This window comes from Lepisosteus platostomus, chromosome 5 (assembly GCF_059453375.1).
Source record: "Lepisosteus platostomus isolate fLepPlt1 chromosome 5, fLepPlt1.hap1, whole genome shotgun sequence".
Taxonomy (NCBI): domain Eukaryota; kingdom Metazoa; phylum Chordata; class Actinopteri; order Semionotiformes; family Lepisosteidae; genus Lepisosteus; species Lepisosteus platostomus.
The window spans coordinates 61,418,856-61,439,338 of NC_142615.1; the positions used below are offsets into that span (position 1 = coordinate 61,418,856).

General features: G+C 41.0%; 1 long non-coding RNA gene and 1 other non-coding gene across 2 annotated transcripts; one reads left to right on the top strand and one right to left on the bottom strand.

Annotated features, from left to right (window-relative positions):
• Nucleotides 1-14,470: 14,470 nt before the first annotated feature.
• On the top strand, nt 14,471-16,238 carry LOC148670606 (uncharacterized). The gene is made up of 3 exons (XR_015937037.1): nt 14,471-14,805; nt 14,893-15,006; nt 15,687-16,238. It is a non-coding gene; the product is annotated as an uncharacterized LOC148670606 (long non-coding RNA).
• Nucleotides 16,239-19,110: 2,872 nt separating this feature from the next.
• On the bottom strand, nt 19,111-19,182 carry trnaw-cca (transfer RNA tryptophan (anticodon CCA)). The gene has a single exon. It is a non-coding gene; the product is annotated as a tRNA-Trp (tRNA).
• Nucleotides 19,183-20,483: the final 1,301 nt, after the last annotated feature.

Here is a 20,483-nt window from a genome sequence, read left to right on the forward strand (position 1 = left end):
TCAGTTAGCGCGTTCGGCTGTTAACTGAAAGGTTGGTGGTTCGAGTCCACCTAGCGATGGGATTCTTCTGCAATGTAAATGTTGTCTTAAATCAATTGGATTTCTCAGCGAAACCATAACCATTTTAATATTTGCAGGAAATGCGAGTGTTTAACACGTTTCAGGGTCACCGGGAAATGTCCAATAATGCCCAACATTGCAACTCCCCAGAAAACCATATTCACTCAAAAAAAATTATCGTTGAATCTTCATTTATACTCCAGTTGAATCCTCTGCTGAAATATTTTAAAAATACAATGCAGGTTTGTTTGAGAACTTGACAAGCATTGTTACGATAGCACTGTGCAGTTGGATTTTGATATTTTGACATATTTACCTTAATTTTAAACATAAATACTATACAGTCTATTGTTATTTTAAAATAAGTTAGCTGAGCAAGCAAAGGGGTGAAAGGGAAAGGTCAGAGGGTATAGTAAAAACAAGGTTAGGATTGGTGGAGGTGGTAGGGGTGTTGATGGTTTTTCTCTGTAGAGGATGATTGAGTTTTTTATCCTTCTCTGAAGTGAGAAATTGGAAGAGTTGGGAGTTGAGGGATCTGATGAGGTTAGTTATAAAAGGAAGTTGATGTGGAGCTGTTAGCCGTAAAACTTCCTAACGTCTTTAAACTGCAGTAAGCAAAGATAAAGGAAATTATCTTTGCTTACTGCCCTGTCTTTCTCACACCTGAAGAAGGCTCCACAGCCAACACGTTATGTTTCCTTTCTTCTCTTTTCAGCATGGAATAATCCTTTACTTTTTCCTTTGCAGCCTATGCATGCTGACACAGCTACCCACCTGATATATAACATTCCTATAATCACAACTATGAATGTCCACTGTGGGTATTTTTTCCATTATTATTTATTTTGGCATTGAAGCATATTTTATGTAATACCGAAGTATCATAATCACTGAAAAACATATTTTTTCATTTAGAAAGAATTAAAAAAATATAAATCACTATGAATTACATTTAGCCTGTTCTGATCTAGGTTTTCTATATACTTCAACATGCCATGTTCAGAATGTCACAACACAGAAATGCAACAGTGAAGTTTTGTCATTACAAATGTTCGTGGTGAGTGATTTTGTCTCTCTTACCTTAGTGTCAGAATACTAAGATGTTTTGGTAATGAGGAAGGAGGGAAAAAGTAATTCAGCAGAAGGGGTGCTATTTTGTTGACTATAAATCCTCACATGCCATGTTCAGAGGGTCATATTAAAAAAAGGTACAGTAAATTTCTTATAGTTCATGATTTTCATAATTTGTTACATTGTGTCTCACACCTTTGTGTCAGAATTCTGAGATGTTTTTTTCTAAACAGGGGCCATCGCAATACAACAGAAAGAGCAATTAGCTTTTCCCTATGAATTCTCTCATGCCATATTCAGAAGGTCATATCTTAAAAATGGTACAGCAACATTTCCTGAAGTTCAGGATTTTGAGAGTCTGTTACATTGTGTCTAAGACCTCATTGGCAGAATTGTGAGACAATTTTATAATCAGGAGGGAGGGTCATAGCAAGAAAGTGTCATCACCCTTTGCTCATCCTCCGTTAACCATATATTCTCATATGTCATGTTCTAAATGTCCCATTGTAAACTGCTATAATAACATTTCTTGCAAAATGCAAGATTTTAAGACTTAGAGAATTCACGTTTTGCCTTTGTCTTATTTACTTGTTGTCTAACATGCCAGTTTGTGTTATTGTGAGTTTTGAAAATTGGTTTTCGATTTTCTGAAATGTGTTTCATACAATAATGCAATTTGGATAATCAGTATTTACATATTCCCCTTTACTGAGGCTATGCCCAGTGATCCACTCGGATTAGTATTTTTAAAAATGACTATAGAGAGCCATCTACAGGCGAAAGGCGGCATAACATCACAGCAGCAGCACTTAAGGTGGAACAAAAAACGCGAATAAGAAGCTGGCGGATAAGCAGCCAACTTCAGCCTCGTTAATGCTGAAAAATATTTCTTCCTCTGAATCCTAACATTTTTGTAGGTGTTCTAGGGCTTCTTGCCTCAGATAAAGCTGCCAATACATCACTTATTTCTACTCCATCAATATCAGCAGTGTTATCAGTACTGAGCCCTAAGTGTAGATGCTGTCATCATATAAAAACTTGAACGTATCGACTGCATTCACCTGAAAAAATCTGATAAAATTGAAAAATACATCGGAAACAAATTGTTTTTTTCAGATCCAGAAGAGAATCATCATGAGACTCAAAACAGACCTATTTTTAATTCTTTCCAGGAGGAAAGATTATTCAGATGCAAACATGGGTCCAAAATCAATGTACTCACCTATTGGTGTTGCTTCTTCAAATCCTTCAACTGAACGTCGATATTGAGGGATGATATCATACAAATTTTGGTTTTCTTTTAAAGCAAATTTTATTAAAATATGAGCCTCTATTATAGTTGTCTTGGATGTTTCGCAAGGTATAATAGACCCCCTTGTGCCCTCTGCTAAAATATTATAAAATACAACAATCTTTATATATATATAGAACAGCATTTATGGTTACATCTATATTAAAATTAAGATAAATATACAAAAGGATTGAAATACAAATGTACAGTCCTAACATAATCATGCTGTCCAACTGTCTTTTTTGCTTTTCAAGTTCTCCAACAAATCTGTTTTGTAATTTTAAATATTTTAACTAAGGGTGCAACGAGAGTATAAATGAATTCTCCTGCCAGCCATTTGAAGGTCAAAGTCCATGGCTGAATACGATTCCCTTGAATGTTGGCCATGAGTGGTCATTCCCAGTGATAATGACTAATGTACTCACTTGTTTACTTGTTGTAGTTCGCCACACAAAACAACTGCATTTCCTGCAAATATCAAGTGGGTTAAGGTTTTACAAAGAAATCCAATTATCTCCAATAAAGAGAAATGGGCTCGAACCACTAACCTTTCAGTTAACAGCTCCCAGAGATTCACGTGCATCCCTTTTCTCTATTTGCAAGCTTTTGGTTAAAAAAAAAGACTTTATTCTTGCCAGCCTGTGATATTTGTTTTGCACTGATAAGCAAGATCTGTGTTTCATCTTTCGCAAGCTGTATGAATTTCATGAAAAGCAAGTTGTTCTAGAAAGAAAATGAAAACTTGCATTTAACAAAATCAAGCCACACGTGATCATCCATAGTGATACATTCTATAAGACAAGACGGGAAGAAAGGCAACACTGGGATTTGAACTCAAGATCTCCTGTTTAATAGGAAAACGCATTAACCAAATCAGCCAAAGTGCTGTCAGAGTATTAACATCATGTCTGATGTCAGTGATTGCAGCTGACGAAGAGGATCGCTGGAGGACAGTTCACTGTGAACAAGTCAGCCTGCATAATGAGGGGAAGAGACCGGCCTCTGTGATGCACTATAGAGTTACACTAACCTTCTGCCCTACTGTTCTCTGCTGCATTCTACCCTAGCAGATAAATATTGGTTTCCATGCGTGTAAGGTTTCTTTTTTTTGTCAAATATTTTCAAGCATATTTTTGCTGTTGAAAATAAGTGGTTTGTGGTTTTGAGTGTTGTGTTCCTCTTCCCTTAGTGTCACCCAAAGTGATACATTGTGCTTTGGCAATTCTTCAGGCTATAGTGTTAAGAGGAGCTCAGTTGAATTAGTTTGCATAGATAAAGTATTTATTTTCCTTTTAATCCTTTAAAGCATATTACATTGTCAATACATTGTATCTTTCTTCCTACTAATTGTCATCATTATTTTTCTGGCTTGATCTCGTAATCAGATATTTCAGAATCTTCCTTAAAAACTAGTAAAAGAAGTGGGACACATTCATGCACACTAAAAAATACGAAAGGGTAGCAGGACACAGTAACCACCAAACATCTTGTAGATTATGAATCTGCCTAAAATATTTCAGTACTTTAGAGGGTTCTGCCATTTTAGATGTTGTACTGTGCCTGTCTGATTTATCAAATGTGTCATTTAAATCTCCCATCATTTCTATATCAGTCTGAAGGCCTTGCAGTAAAGATTGCAATTCATCCCTAAATGCCAAGTTTCCCACTGTTGATACGTAGAAAGAAATTAATGTACATTTTCCCCCAAAATCAACCAATTTAAAAATCAAATGCATCCCTCCTCATCTGCAGTTGGAGAGAATAATGTCAGAATAAATACAGGTTTAAAAGTCAGGAGCATTGATAGTCCTATTTAAATTTTTTTCTAAAATGCTCACAATATATTAAAAAAGTTCTATAAAATGCAAATATGATTAAAACACATTAAAACAAGGAAAAAGAAATGATACACAGTTATAAAGATCAGGAATTATCAATTTGAAGTTACAATCCACTTACAATATGCCAAAAATGGCAAGAATATGTAAAACAGGTGTATAATTTTCTTTTTAAATAAAACAAGTTAAAAATAAATACTAAATACTTTTAAAATTCAGGAATGTGATTGGTCAGATGCTTACGATGAGTGTTGTTGGTGTTTCGTGTGATTTAGCGAATTGAAAAAATATTAAATTTAAAAACGGCAATAGCTCGTATGAAAAAAATAGTTCGTAAGTATCTTTGTTGTAACAACTGCACCAGAACTAGTGTATTCATATTCAGCAGAAACGTACCTGAACTTGACTGGTTTATATTCAGTTATGTGCATTGGGAACAAAAGGGAGACTTACTGTACGTGGATTTTATTAGGTTTTATGAATCAGAAAATGTATTTTTACACGTTTATGCCTACGAGCAGAAATAACTTCCTGCTTTCAGCGCTTTTATTGTTTCTGCTTGTAACCTCGAACAGAGAAACCCAGTACTGACTCACAGAAACGCCCCGGAGTTTCTGTGTTTCTGGGATTTAAGAGGGATGTATGAAGACAGTAGAGGGGAGTTTGTTTGTTTTTTTTTTCCCGCTGTAGAAGGCGGTGTGACGAGTCTGGAGGGAAGAGACGCACATTCCGCACTGGGAGCGCAGAGCAATGAGTTTCACCTGCAGCTCGCCGAGTCCTGTTCTATATAACCGCTGAGCCCGGATACACAGAGTCTCCAGCCAGTGTTGGAGACGCACAATGTCAATAGTTTTTTTTTTTAAGCAAAAGATGGAGTTCTTTCGTTATTATTATTATTAGTGGATTATTTGAGTTAGTGGATACTGAGCTAGACCGGCGCGAAAAGCGCTTCTATTTCTTTTCTCTGCTCAAACACTGCTGGGCAAAGCTTAAATTAAAACCCTTTTTCTGAAACATTGAGTGTGAGGGGTAACAGGTGGAGATAGTCTGTATGGAGGTCACCGGGGGGTACTCCTGTCTCCCCAGATGACACTTTTTATTTTTAAGATAAACGCGAGATAAACAACGTTTGTTTGAAACCACTCCACAAATTTTCTCACATGCACGTGTAGGGAAAACCGGTTCAGGGACGCCAAATATGTAATCATAGTGGCTCTCTGAAGGCACCAGTTCTGTAGGGTTTGGGCATTTACTGAGACAATTATTAATTGTAGCAGTAAATCACAAAGTTGATTCTTTTGATGGCTTTAGAATCCAACCATGCGACATAACTCAAACAACGCGCACACACAGGTACTAATACACGAGGATACATTTATTAATACATAGAATATGCATTTAAACCTAACAGATCTTATCGAGAGGGTTATCAGAATACAAAAGGTATATATTCAATCAGTTACAAAGTGTTACACATATCAAGAGGACATACGTTCAGTATATCATTCATTAAGACCGTTTCGTAAATGAACTTAGTTATAACTTCTACATTAGATACTCAAACAAGTACATAACTCTTAGGAATTAAATTGATATCAACTGGTTTGGATAACAATTGAATTCTCGAGCTGTAATGCATTGAAGTTGAATACTCATCCAATCTTTGGGGATTCAGATCTCCTGCGGGCACAAAGAAACAGTTGCAGGCTGTTGCTGTCCAATCCGCGCTCTCTGGCTCCGTGCCAGGCTGTGCTGTGCAGCTTGCGACGGTGCGCTGCTGATGCTCATTGTTGGCTTTAACTAGCAAAGTTTGTGCACAGGAGAAAAGATGACTGTGGGTCCCAGCAAGTCAGGAAGAGGACCGGTTCGTTCCTGATGAAGAGCTAGTTCTGAATAGCGATTCAGCTGTCCACAGTTCCGACCTGTTCACGAGGCCTGCTGCTGGTTACTCTCTGGCAACCTCCACTCTAGACTCTTAGAACAAAGGAAAGTTCTGGCACTCGGACACACTGGCCGTTCCGTGGTTGTCCGGGCTGAGTCTCAGGATGGTCAGGAGGCGCGCTGCGAGAATGTCCTGCCCTTGGGAGCCTTCTGCTCCTGGGCCGTCCTGCCCTGGAATTCTCCTTTGAATTCCCTTTAGAACAGTCCACAGAATCCTCTCCAGAATCTTACTGAATCTTGTTGAATCTGAATCTGAATCTGAATCTCAATCTGAATCTCGCAGGCTCTCTGTGTTGCCTGTTTTTACCTGGAGGAACTTCAGCTCATTGATTGGCTGAAAGTTCCATGGGCATCAGAGTCCCACGTGGGTTACTCGGCCCTACCAGTCCCTGATTGGTTGATCAAGGTGAGATATGAGTCACTTAGTCCTGACACTTAGTAATGCAGTCCAGATGTCCAACTGGCACTCCCTAGACAGATAGGCGCCAATGGATGACCATTGATCATGATAGCCAGGTTTAGCTAAGTGCATCCCCCTTTGGGAGCTGTCCTTATCAAAAGAAAACATCTTGCATGAATGGTTTCTCTGTGGCTGCACCACAGAGATGAACAGAGAAATGGGGCCTCATTTGGGAAGGCTCAGAACACTTAATTCTGCCTTATTATTAAGCCTCACCGCTACACACGTATTCTCCAATATCACCACAACAAAACCATAAAGTGTGTTCCCACAGACATGACACTATTATGCAATAAACCAATAAATTAGTGAACTAGCAGAATCCCAATAAAAACACCTGGCCAGCCCAGCATGTCAATATCATACATTTTTACCAACAAAACCGCAAAAGCAAAAACCAGCAAAAAAATATATATATATCCCATGTTTTTACCTTATTCTGGAGCATGATATATGTCCAAAATAACCCAGACTAGTTTATCTCAAGAGCTAGAAACTAGTAAACGTTATTGATAACGTAGTGAATGTTTGAAGAACGACCGCTAGAAATAAGGCGATTTGATTGGTAAAAACCTCTGTCATTCATTGTATTTTCAGCCCTTCAGAGCCCTTAGGGGGTGAGACTTCCTCTAGAAGCTACAGGCTGCATTTTTAGCTGTCAATCATTGACTCAGAAGGGGTAATCAATCAGTTTTTTATCAGTTTCTTATCAGTGCTCCTTTTTTTCCACACCAGAAGGCAACTCTGAGGTTTTTTTTTCATTGCATAACAGCAGATAAAGGCTCTCTAGCAGTGTCTTAAGGTTTTTATAGCGATTGCAATGGTTTTTATTCTTATTATTTTCAATATTTTTATGATTTTTTACTATAGGCGTGAAATTTCATTCCAGGTCCAGTCTTCACAAAACATGATGTAGAATTTTTTCTAATTGATCAGTTTGTCCCAGATTTTTATCCAAGCTATTAGTTACCTAGAACAAAGTTTTCAAATCATTCCCAGGCCCTTGACATGCATATAGTTGATAAATCTGACCTCTGAAGACCAAAAAAACATGTTCGCCAGCTGTTTTTTGGGTTTTTTTTTTCATATGTTTGTCTGCTGAGTGGCCACATTAAGAAATATAAGAAATTAAACTATTCACACTCAAAGCCAAGGGGGCTAGCCTCAATTTAAGACCTGAACCAGACTCCTGCTATGTTCTGCTGCAGAGATATAACAAATGTTTAAGGGGGAGGAAATTCCAAACAGACATTGTCTAAATATGTCAATGTTGTTAAGTGGTTAAAGCCCAAATAAAGGGCTGTTTTGGATGAAAGCAGTAGATTGGGTCTGATCAAGCTCGTTACTGACCTCACTCACGCAAACTCCATACATGGTATTCGGGACTACGTGCGATAAAGAGAAGAGTGCCCCCTTCTAATATATCAAGAATACACATAACTATGGAAGCCCGTCTCGCCAGGGAGTGAAAAAAAAAACGCGCTATGGTATCTCATATTTGCAACTTTGAAATTATCCCCATTTAACTGTCTGTTCAAGTTCAAGTTTATTGTCTTGACACTCATATACATGGTATATGGTATAACGAAATGCTATTTAGCTAGCTCTTGGACATAAGTAGTACAAAGAGAAAAAAACAACAACAACAACAACAACAATACAATTGTGTAGCAAAAGAAAGACAGAGACAACAGGCAATGTGCAAAAAACAACAACAGGCAATGTGCAAAAAACAACAACAGGCAATGTGCAAAACAACAAAAAGGTAACAGGTTATGTGCAAAAATATGCATCAACAGAATAAAATAAAGGGATAGAAATTATGGGGAGTGAGCTTTTGACATGTATGGTAGAGGTAGATGTGTGTTTGGGTTTTTGGTAAGAAAGAAAGGAAGAAGGCACTGTGAGGTTCGGATCATAGGTGAGAGGTGAGGTGAGTGTGAGAGTGAGAAAGGCTGGGAATTTAACAGTTTGATAGTGCAGGGGTAAAAACTGTCTCTGAGTCTGGTAGTCCGGGCCCGAATGCTCCGGTACCGTTTTCCAGATGGTAGCAGATCATAAAGTCTGTAGCTGGGGTGTGTGGGGTCTTTGATAATGCTTAGAGCTTTCCTCAAGCACCGTCTGTCATAAATGTCCTGGATAGATGGGAGGGTAACCCCAGTGATGGACTGGGGAGTTTTCATCACCCGCTGTAGGGCTTTGCAGTCAGCAGCACTGCAGTTGCCATACCACACTGTGATGCAGCCTGTCAGTGTGCTTTCTGTAGTGCATCTGTAAAAGTTATAAAGGATCTGGGGACATGTCTTAGCCTTCTTCAACTGCCTTAGGAAGTACAGGCGCTGTTGCGCTTTCTTGATCAGACAGGTGGTGTTGAGAGACCATGTGAGGTCCTCGGTGATATGGACACCAAGGAATTTAAAGTTACTGAATAGTACACTGAACACTGGGGTCCCCCAGGGGTGTGTGCTTAGTCCATTGCTCTACTCCCTGTATACCCACGGCTGTCCTTTTCTTATTGTAAGGGATTTGGGTTCTAGGGCTTGTACCCCCGCCACTCCCACCCTAGTTCGTGCCTCACTGTATAGGCTTGAACCCAGGTCTTGCCCACTAAGCTAAAGACCTTCGAGTGAAAAAAGAATTGTACCAGAATTGTTTTGGATAGATTTGTGAAATGTTATTGTTAAATACATAACTCATCAGAGATGTTTTTTTGAACAAAATAAATAAAAAAGCAATAGGGCACTGCTGGAGTTTATAGACTGTGATGCAAATACAGGAACAACTAAGAGAGGAGGGACTAGTTCAGGAGCACAACCGGCCCTCCCCTGCCCAATTTCACAGCAGGCTCTGTTGTACCCCAATGTGAAATTCAGTATCTTGGAGTTCAACTTTTGATCACTCAGCTGAGAGATGAGCCCTGGGAGTATAGGACAAATACAGGAGATACACATGACTCGAGGGAGAGTTTTTATCCCTAAAGGTTTTACAATGGCAGACAGTATAATGAAACAAAACCTCTGTTCTGCTGCTCCAGGCTGGTTCCACTGGGTACAAGTGGAGCTAGGAGCTCATGAACAGCAATTGGCCCAGAGGGCAAAGGATGTAGAATATAACTCTATTAAATGTATACCTTAGACGTATAAATGTGGTCCGTAATTTGTCTAGAATGAAATTCTAATATATGTATATTGTTATATGTCAATTATACATCTATGATTATATGTTCATTATATATAAATGGTTGGAGTTCTATTATACAGATAACTTTAGAGGACTATTATACATCAAAGAGATTTTATAGGCATAAAAACTAGTAAATCAAGAAATTGGATCAGGATTTTCTTACACTATTGTTATATTAGCATTACTGTAGTGTTGCTAATGTGCTACATGCAATTAATAATCTTACAAATTTTAAGTTCCCACATTTGTAGTTGATTTTATGTGGTCTTCACTTTCAAACTATTTTATGTGCCATTTATTGCTTATTAAAATACTATTTTTAATCAAAATAATATTAAGTAAGACCTGTAAGTAGTATAAAGCGACGCCTTTCGTCAAACTTTTTGACAGGTACCATGCCCCCTTTTTCAGCCAATGGGAGGCCGTGGTGGTCAGATGTCCAGCCCCCTTTTCAACCAATGGTGTGTTGTTATGGTCGGCTGTCCCGCCCTCCACCCGAGCCAATGGTGTGACATTGTGGAGCGGATGTTCCGCCTACCCCCACCGAGCAGTCCTGAGCCTCAGGGTCCAAATACCCAAATACCCACTGCATTCCCCTCGATTTATGAATAAGTGTTTGAAAGCACGTATTAGCGACGAGGGTTGGAAGGTGATCATGTCTGCCGCAGGGTTGAGCGTGCTCTATTATAACCCTAAGGAACCGGGGAGTTACGGCAGCGTGGGGAGTCTGGTGAGGGCCGCGACTTCCCCGGGTGTGAGCGCCAGCCGCGGCCTGGTGTCAGACTAGTTATCCGGCCAGCTGACTTATACGCTGCACAAGCCAGCACGTGTGAGCTTTAAGAGAAACAGGACGCTGGTACCCGAAATGGACTGGCAGTGGCAGGCCGACTTGGTGAACATGAGAGACTACAGTGAGTTCAACGATGGTTTCTGTTACATCTTATCACGTATAGACATGTTGTCTAAATATTCCTGGGCCGTGCCACTGAAAAGTCTGGAGGTGTCGTGACAAGCGCTTTCCGAAATATATTTCAAGAGGGTCGTACTCCTAAAATGCTACAAACTGATGACAGAAAAGAATTTCTTTACAGGACCTTCCAAAATTTTCTCAAATGTGAGAATATTGAACAATTCATTATGGCCAGTGATGTGAAGGTTAGTGTAATAGAGAGGTTTAACAGAACTTTTTCCACAGCACGTTTCATTTCATGTATGAGCTGATCGATGTTGCAGTAGTACCCTCTAGGTAAGGTACATGTTCATCAGCGATGAGACTACATGGACAGAAAATCTTCATCTTGATCAAATGTGTTTAGCGTATGCGGATAGTGTAGCTCGACCAGACCCACTTCACAGTTCCCGTCCAGATCAATTGCCTTTGCCAGATGCTCTGTGAAGCACGCGTTAGTGTTCTTTGGAAACATCTTTGAGGATGAATTACTGGGCAGCGTAACATAGAAGACATTGGGGTTCATTTTTCAGCACCTCTATATTTCTCTGACCTCAGAAGCCTTTACCCAACTATTGAATTTATCGCTCTATCTGCGCTACTTTACCAAAAGCTGTTTGTTTTAACCACACCCCTTAAATCTTTTGGATGCGACAGACGCTCTCAGCAGTGGGGTTTATCTTCTGTAGCTCTTCTGTGTAGAAGGAGCCCTTAATGTCATCGCCTGCGTAGTCCTGCAGTTTGTAATAGGGTCTCAGAGCCGGGGTCTGCTCTTTGACAATGAAAATTTCATCTGTGAAGGTCTGTTCATACCCCTTCTCAAACATTCCCTTTTATTTTGGACACCAGCACATGATCACCTACATTAAATGAAAACTTTGACGGTTTTCGCTTAAAGTGTTCGCCATTGACGGTTCTCCACATCTCAAGGGAGTTATCAGTCGTAACAGAAGCCGTGGTTCGTTTAATAGTCATGTGGTAACTATGATTATAAAAGTAAATAAGATCAGACAGATCGATATATCAAAAGGTGTTTTTGTGTGTCAGGTACCTCCACATTTTTGTTTTAATAGTTTGGTTAAACCTCTCTATCACACTACTGCTCTGTGGGGGAAGGCGGGACATCCACCCTATAACAACACCATTGGTTGAAAAGGGGGTGGGACATGGGGTTTTAAAGTTTGACAGACGCTGCACACCACAATGGGGCAGACTTGAGTTTTTCAAGTAGCTCTTGGTTACCAGAGTTGGCTAGCAAGGTGCCCGGTACGTTGATTTCGGCCATTGCCCCTGTGAACACATCCCAATCTTTTAGCTTCTTACCGGCCGCAACTGATTGCTGTTGTGTGAGAGCCCTGACAAGATCAATCATGTGAGAGCCCTCAACGGGTGCCCCCTTGTACACACATTTTCTATAATTCCCGGCTATTAACGGTTTATTGCTTGCCATAGTCTTTAACAATATCTCGGCATTTCTCTGGAACCACTGAGACGCACTGTCTAAAATATACCCAAAGTCAGCGTCGGTCGATGACGGCTGTTGTGGTGATGCGTGTGATAGATCGGCGGGTGCATTTTCGGGTCGTACAACAGTTAAAGTCCCCTCTTCAGAAACCTCCTGGCATACTAATGTCAAATACCGTTGTAACACCTGACTATACAATTTCACGTTTTCATATTCAGGTTGATGTGAGTTCTGAAAAATGTCTCTCATTTCGTCATCCAACCTGCGGGTTATTTTTCTCACATCGGTTTCTTTGCCGGACCGGTCTAGGAGTCGATCGAGCTGTTTTTGAGGTACAAGGTACATTTTTTTTCAGTGTGGTCATTATCGGTGTTGTAGAAGCTCCGTAATCAATGGTACTGCAGTACTCAACAGTGTTCCAATAAAACTGCCGGACTGGTTCACCAAGAGTCTCTTTCTTTTAAGAGAAAGACCCTTTTGACTCAAAGTCTTTAAAAGCTTATGCTTTCTCTTCAGGGTCCCAAACTCGGTGATGTGTTGTCCAGCAGCTATTTCGCTGGTCAGCTCACCCAAGTAGTCACCCAGCCCCGGATTCCACTCACCCTCCCGGCTCACAAAGATAACGGAATCTGTGTCGTGGTACAGACAGCGGCCTTGCAAAGCATTTAGCAGATTGTATAACTCCAAGCGAGCATGGGCGGTTGTAAAGCTAGCGATGAAAATGTTAGTGTTTGAATGGCCTGTATAGTGGTGTTTAGTGTTTCCACGTAACACAGGCTGTGTTTTCATTGATAAACTCGCAGGCTGACACCTCATGATATGGCGTAAATAAGTACCTGAACAATTCATCGGGGTTTCTCACAATGGTGGTCTGTGGTAAATTGTCTCTTTGTCCATACTTCCCCCACAAACTGTTCAAGGCAATTTTTGAAAGCTGTCTTTTGGCCGGATTCTTTTTAATGTTGCCGGGGTCCAGCCGGACACCCTCTTTTTCATAATATTCGCTGATATATCTTTGTTGTTTCGCGACATCTGTACACCCCTCTGGAAACCCCGAAGCTTCCTGTTTCCCTTTCAGATGCAGTTTGATGTAGTCGGTAAAAAGATCGTGTGAGGCCTTTTCGAAATGCCAAATTTCGTAAATTTTACACACTCAATACCCCAGATCTAAGGCCATCTGTAATTCAGGGGTGCACCAGACACCAGTCAAGGCGCGATCTTCATCACCGTGCTCACAGGGGGTGGTCTGTTTTGTTTCAGCACACATACGACACAGTGTGAAAAACAGTTTTTTGTCAATTTTGGTAAGAAGAACTGGAAAGTATAAACGTCTGGGTGGGTAAACTTTCACCTTCGCTAAACTGAAATACCGTTTTAAATCTCCAAAGTTGTTATAAATTATTCGGGGGTGCCCCAGTGGGTATTTTTTAGTTTTGTTCACAAACGGATACAGACTGGTGAAATCATAGTAATGAATTTTTTCACCGGGCTGCGCTGTGTAATGCAAACAAATAGCATTTGTTCTCCCCCGAAAAAGCGACTCGCGCGGTTGCAGAGGCTCTGGTAACTGCGCAGCTGTTAGAAATTTACCCAAGTCTCCATTTTCAACAAGCATGTCTCTGAACTCGTGCTCCCACAAAACACGCACGTTAAAACCTCTCATTTTGAGAAAATTAATTTTAACCATCGTCTTTCTGTACAACCAGCCAAAAGTAGTGTTTGTCAGCGGATTAAAATCGTTTTCACAATAACAAACGCTACAACCATGAAAAAAGCAACCGTTGAACTCAAAGGCTGTCGGCACTCCGTCAATTACAGCATAACCATCCAGAAAATATGGGCCAACCTTGAACTCACTGGCCGTGGTTAACGCGTGTTGGATTTTAACGGGCTCTGTGTGTTCGATGTACATAAGCCACTTTAACTAACCCCCCCACACACACACCGCACGTCTCCAAAACATCTCAAATTATCTCTAATACGTGATTTTAAAACTTTAAGACCAATCCGTTTAAGTATAAAGAACAACACCCCATCATTTGTTGCCTATTAATACCTTAAAGACTTTTACGCTTGCGATGTGTGGAAATTTATCTCAAACTTTCGAAAAAGCTGTCGCGAACGTGTTATTAAAAATAAACTGTGTCTTATTACATTATTTTAAAAACTTTAAGACCAAACCCGCGTGTTTAAAATTTCTTTTCTGGGCAAACACATCATTTGTGTTTGCGTTGTGTGTTAATACTTTTAAAGTTTAAAACTTATAAACTGATATGTGAATACTTTTCGCTCTCGATAAAACAAGGGGGGGGGGTCATCAAAACATTGATTGTGATGCGTTTTAAAGCATCACAACCAATTGAAAAATGTCTTGACTTGTGTTATGTAGGCGTGGTTACACCATTGGCGCATATTCTTAAATGCTCCGGACTGACAGGGTCGCAGCGCGTCCTTGGAGCTGTCAGACACCGCCCCTTGTTAGGAGCTGCGGAGATGGCTTCTTTGTGTGGAGAAACAACGGGGTCTGCTACTCTACAAAGTGAAGAGGTAGGCGGCTAAAATATTTTTTCTGATCGTGGAATTGTTGTATCGGTGCTTAGCGTATGTCATTTTAATACTTGGTCTTCTTCTTAGCAAAACCCGACCCCACCCTCTGCACCCTGTGACAGCGGCGGGGGTGTGAGTTCAGCTGGGGTACCAGATGTTGAAGAACTGCCGGGTGCTAGCGATGATACCACACTACAAATGGTAAATATTAACGAAAAACCTTAGCTCAAAAGTTTTTTAAGCCTTTCTTTTCTTTTTCCTTTAATAGAATAAAGAGGATGTGGACGGGTCAATCTTCAGCCTACCGGCACAACTGAATGTTTCGTGTCTATGCTTGTGTGTTCAGCCAAATGTTAATAAAGCTGATGCCCAACCAGGTTTAGCTAACGATGTCCCTAATGAGCCCGATGTTTTGCCCCAGATTGTGAAAGCAGTAGTTTATTGCATCTTCAAACACTGTTTAAAGGGGGTCCTGGTTGATGACTGCCCGGCCTGTTTGATTGACCACCCTGGGCAGCGGGGTCACACATGCCTGTCTGTCGGCTACACAGATGGGTTTGAAGATGTGACGTTTGCCGCTTTAGAAATTTATAAGTCTCTCAGTTTAGCCTGAATTTTATCGACTGTTCTGTACACCGCCAGGTGTCTGGGTTCGTACACCATTAGAAATGACACTGAGCGGTGCATAAAACAGTTGCTGAAAAATATAATTGAGGACTGCTCCCCATACGAGCATGTACACACCATACTTGAACAGCTGGATGAAAAATTAGTAGATGTGACTTTTGATGCTTTGCAAAAGAAACACTATTCTTATTTTTACAGACGCAAAAAAAAAGATCTATGTAAAATATGAATACAGATTTCACTCTGTTTTACAGACCCGGGTGTGCCATCGTCCGAAGAATGAAGAATTTCGAATGTATACGTCTGAATTCTTACTAAGAGTGCTTTACACACTTCTCTCTACAAAGCTTGATATGCAAAACAAAGAGTCGAATGCTAATATCCTTAAATTTGTTAAAGAGATAGATGTGTATGTCAAGAACTTGAGTGAAATTATTGCAGATCTGATGTTTTCAGATCAGAAATGGAAGCCTGGGGTGTAGGGGAAGCCTACAGTGTGTATTCCAAAATACAGTGTGTTTTGCACAGAATCTGTGGTAACACCATCCCGCTGATTACGCAGGCAAATGTTTTTGCCCTGCTAGATCGGATCGCCCAGTGTGGTTCGCATGGCTTTAGACACGGGGAGCGGAAGGGGGTTATGAATGCTTTTTCAGATGCCTCAAAGTTTCTCAGCAATGTTGGGGTGGTGGTTACGTGTACCGAACTAATTGTCCACACCAACATTTAATTGTTGAATGCAAACAGGAGCCGGTAACACGTGTGTGCTGCGTTGTTTCAGTGTTTGAAACACCTACTGTTGAAATAAAGCGGTTCACATTTCACATGGTGTTTGTCCTGCGAGTTCTTTCCGTGAGACTTTACGCAGTCAGTGTGTGTGTGCTTACAACCCTGCTGCTTTTGAGACACGGCTTGTGCAGCGTATAAGCAGCCTGGCCGGACAACCACTCGGCCACCCGGCCGCGGCTGGCGCCGCTCACACCCCGGGATCTCGCAGCTCACACCAGACTCTCCGTTCCGCTGTAACTACCCGATTCCCTAGGTTTATAATAGAGCGCACTCAACCCCGCTGCAGACATGGTCCCCTTCCAAACCAATACACACTTTCACACACCTAAAGCAAGGGATGCGCCGCCTTTGGGCTCTGGGACCCTGAGGCTCCGGACCGACTGGCCGGGGGGGAAGGCGGGAGTTCCGACCCTTAACAACACACCATTGGCTCCTGAGGGGGCGGGACATGCACAAATAACAACACGCCATTGGCTGGCAAGGGGGCGGGACAGCCAACCACCGCTGACTCCCATTGGCTGGAAAAGGGGGCGTGGTACCTGTCAAAAGTTTGACGAAAGGTGTCGCTTTATACTACTCAGAACACATGTAAGACTTACACACAGCTTTTAATATGCTGTAGAGAATTTCCAGGTATCCTGGGGAGGGAAGAGAACTGATATTAAGGAAATACATATTTAAAGGGGATGTAAGTATTAAATGTGTTTTGTCACATCTGGGTGTTAACTGAATAACTTTTTAGCATTATTTATTGTGTTTTGACTCTATACTTGTGTTTCTCAGGAGACAGCAGAAATATTGATGTTTACATTTATATTCACATTCCCGGTGATATTGACTTAGGTACTCCACTATTTACTTGTAGTTTGACTGGTGTCAAAAGTTGAAAATCTCTGCAAACATCAAGATGGCTAAGGACGTGGAAAGAAACTCAATCACATTTAGAGAAGGTAATCTTTAGATCGGATTAATTCGAAGTGTGTCTCCGGGTGCGTTTGATCTACCAACGTTGTGTTTAACTGAAGGACACCCTAACTGAGTGTGCCGTAGAAACTGACATTTTTTGTATTTTTTCTACATTCACAGATTTTTGGCTAAAGTAAAAAAAATAGTTGTCATTTTCTTGCCAGCTGGCAGTAATTCTTTTGCACTGATAAGAAAGATGAGCATTTTATCTTTCGCAATGTGTGGATTTCTTGAAAAACAAGTTGTGCCAAAAGTGAAATGAAAACTTAATTTAAACATAATGCAGAAGCATATTGTCTGTAACAATAAACAGTGGGTGAAGACAGGAAGTAAGGCACTGCTGGGATTTGAACCCAGGATCTCCTGTTTACTAGACAGGCATTTTAACCAACTAAGCCACCGCACCGGCAAAGCACTGCCCTTTTTCAGCCAGTTGGACACACTGCTCTGTTATATCTTCGTTCGGTGTGCGGTGAGCCTGCTCACTGAGCAAGTTGAGAAAGGATGTGAAATGGCTTTTATCCGCCAATTTCATTACCAAGGAGCTCAATATGCTTTTGATTATCTACAGGGTGTCTAGTGCAACACAGGCGATGGACTGCTGGGATTTGGAGCCAGGATTTCCCGTTAACTAGACAGGTGCTTTAACCAACTAAGCCACAGCGCCGGCAGAATTCTCCTCTTTTACTGCCCCTTGGACACACCACTCGGAGACACCTGCGTTCAGTAAGCTGAGTCGCCTGGCTGAGCATGTTGCCTCCTTTACATTCGGGCCCCGACACTAAGAGAAACGTACAGAAATGGCTTTTATCGGGCACTTTTCATGTCCAATGCGCTTGACATCTCCCACGGGCGACAAAGTTCATTTACGACACTTTTCCTTTCTTTCTTTCTTCTTTCTGTACTCTTTGTTGAAAAAAAAAACGAGTAATCATGTAAGGGAAAATGTCTTTTTTCATGGAGAAAACGTGCACTAGGAAATGTTGTGTTTAGAAGAAGTGAGTTAACATGAAAAGTGACCTAATTTACCGGAGCAAATGCTCACCTAGCAAGGTCTGCTTTACTACTAGAGAGACGTAGAGTGAAAGACGTGATAATTTCACGCCGTTGTGGAACAAAACGCTATTTTCTTTTAATTATAAATCAATTAGAAATTCAGAGCGACACATAAAGGCTTTGTCTGCATAAAATTGATGATTTTTAAAAACTGATAAAAATTTCTCACGTAGAAATTTAAAATGGGGGTGGGGTATTACTAGTAGTGGTGCTGAACTCACCATGGTGCAATTCATTTACGTGACGGACTAGTGGTTTAATGGATAACGCGTCTGATTTCGGTTTATTAGATTGTCGAATCGAGTTCTACCGGGGTTGTGTGATTTAAATCAGGCTCCTCAGAAATAGATGTCCGTTATGTAAATAGACCGCACCTGAAAGCAAACGTTGGGTCTGGTTTCCTTTCTTTCCTGCATGAAATAGCAAATCGTTACAAAAAACACCAGCTAATGTCCAATAGCGTTAGTCAGCAAACATGAATATACTGTAGGTCTTGGTACATGGGAGTGGATTTCAACCACAATTAAAAAATGACAAATTATAATTACAGGCTTCAGACACTTTTTCATACAAAAGTGACCAAACACTCCCTAACTTTCAGGTTTGCTTGAACCTGTAACAAAGAAAGCGGTCTGAAACTTCCGTTCTCTGATGTCACTGTCTCCAAAGCCGGACATGATGTTTCACGGATGTGCAGTGTGCCTTTTCTCTTGTCGTGGTCATGATGATTCGCTGAATAAGCTCCTGACTGGGTGTTCTGTACTGCACTGTTACTTCGTACAATTACCTATGTGGTGTACAGATAAAACCAGACTGCATGGTGTAATTTCTGGGTTCGGCACCAGCAGCACCTGCAAACTCATCAGCTGACCTCGACGTGATTTGAACACGCAACCTTCTGATCTGGAGTCAGACACGCTACCGTTGCGCCACAAGGTCGCTCACCACACGTGCTTTTAATTCCCCCAAAGAGAACAATCAGCGTCCCTGAAAAATCTTTTTTTTCATTCTCTCCTGTGTGGAGCGCCGCTCTTCCAACAAGGGTCTCTTCTTCCCCGATCACAGATTATTCTTTCCGCCCGGCTCTCTCACGGAGAGCAGACACACCGTCTCCACTTATGTGTTTACTACATCTATAGATCTGACCCCCTACAGCCCCGATATTCCTGGACAGGATATTTACCACCAGCCTGGTGAACTTCTCATCTTGACCTCTCCCAGGAGGAGCACAATTAACACAGAATCCTCTCTCCATTTAGCAAATAACACAAAACACTGTTTACCTGTCAAGACAGAAAACCGGGCTGCTCCAGGTGAGGCTTGAACTCACAACCGCGGCATGACTCCACTAATCATGTCATTTTACGAAGCCTGAACCTGGAAAGAGATTGGAAGCCGAGAAGTTATGGTGTTTTTTTAATACTTGCCTACTCTTTCAATTTTTCCGTCAAGTCTTTTATTTGGGAGTACTTTCAATTGATGTTAATCCTTGTCCCGATGCACGTTCTGGGCCATGGTGCATCTTGAATAATGTTCTTATAGGCTTCAGTTTGGAAAAGTGCGCTCTTCAGAAGCTACCAAAACCGCTAATGGTTACATAACACTTAATGCAAAAGCAACGTTAGGATTTGAAAAAAAATATTACTTGCTATGAATACAAACACTGTTACAGGAGGCGTGTTAGGGATATTTTAGCTTAGATCATCAATTCATCTTACATTTCTTCTCCATCTATATCAACAGCGTAATCGCTACTGAGTGCTAAAGGCAGGTCCTGGCAATACAATCTTCTTTAGAAAACATTTTTAAAACTATTTCCACTACCATACGTAAAGTAAAAGATAGCAATTGCACGCAACGAATAAAATCTCTTTTCCAGGGACGTTGTAGCTAGATGCAAATTACAATCGAAAATATCAGTATCAGATTTAATATTTTCTTTTGGATCCACAGGAGGATCAGCATGAGCCATCAAAGAGCCTGTCGCGGCAAGAAGTTTAAAAGCGCACAAGTGATCTGTCTTTGGTCAAAGGAATTGCTGGAGCAGTAGGACACAGAGCAATATCTAGCAGCTGTTGACGATGTTCGGGGAAGAGATAATTCTGTTTTCAGCACAGGGAGTGAGAATGAGCTCAGTCCGGCTCCCAGCAGAATCCATTCTGGTTTGGTTACTGTCAGACTGTGCGTCTGAGGCTCTTTGGATCGCAACGTGAAAAACAAAGAACAAAAAACATTTGCTC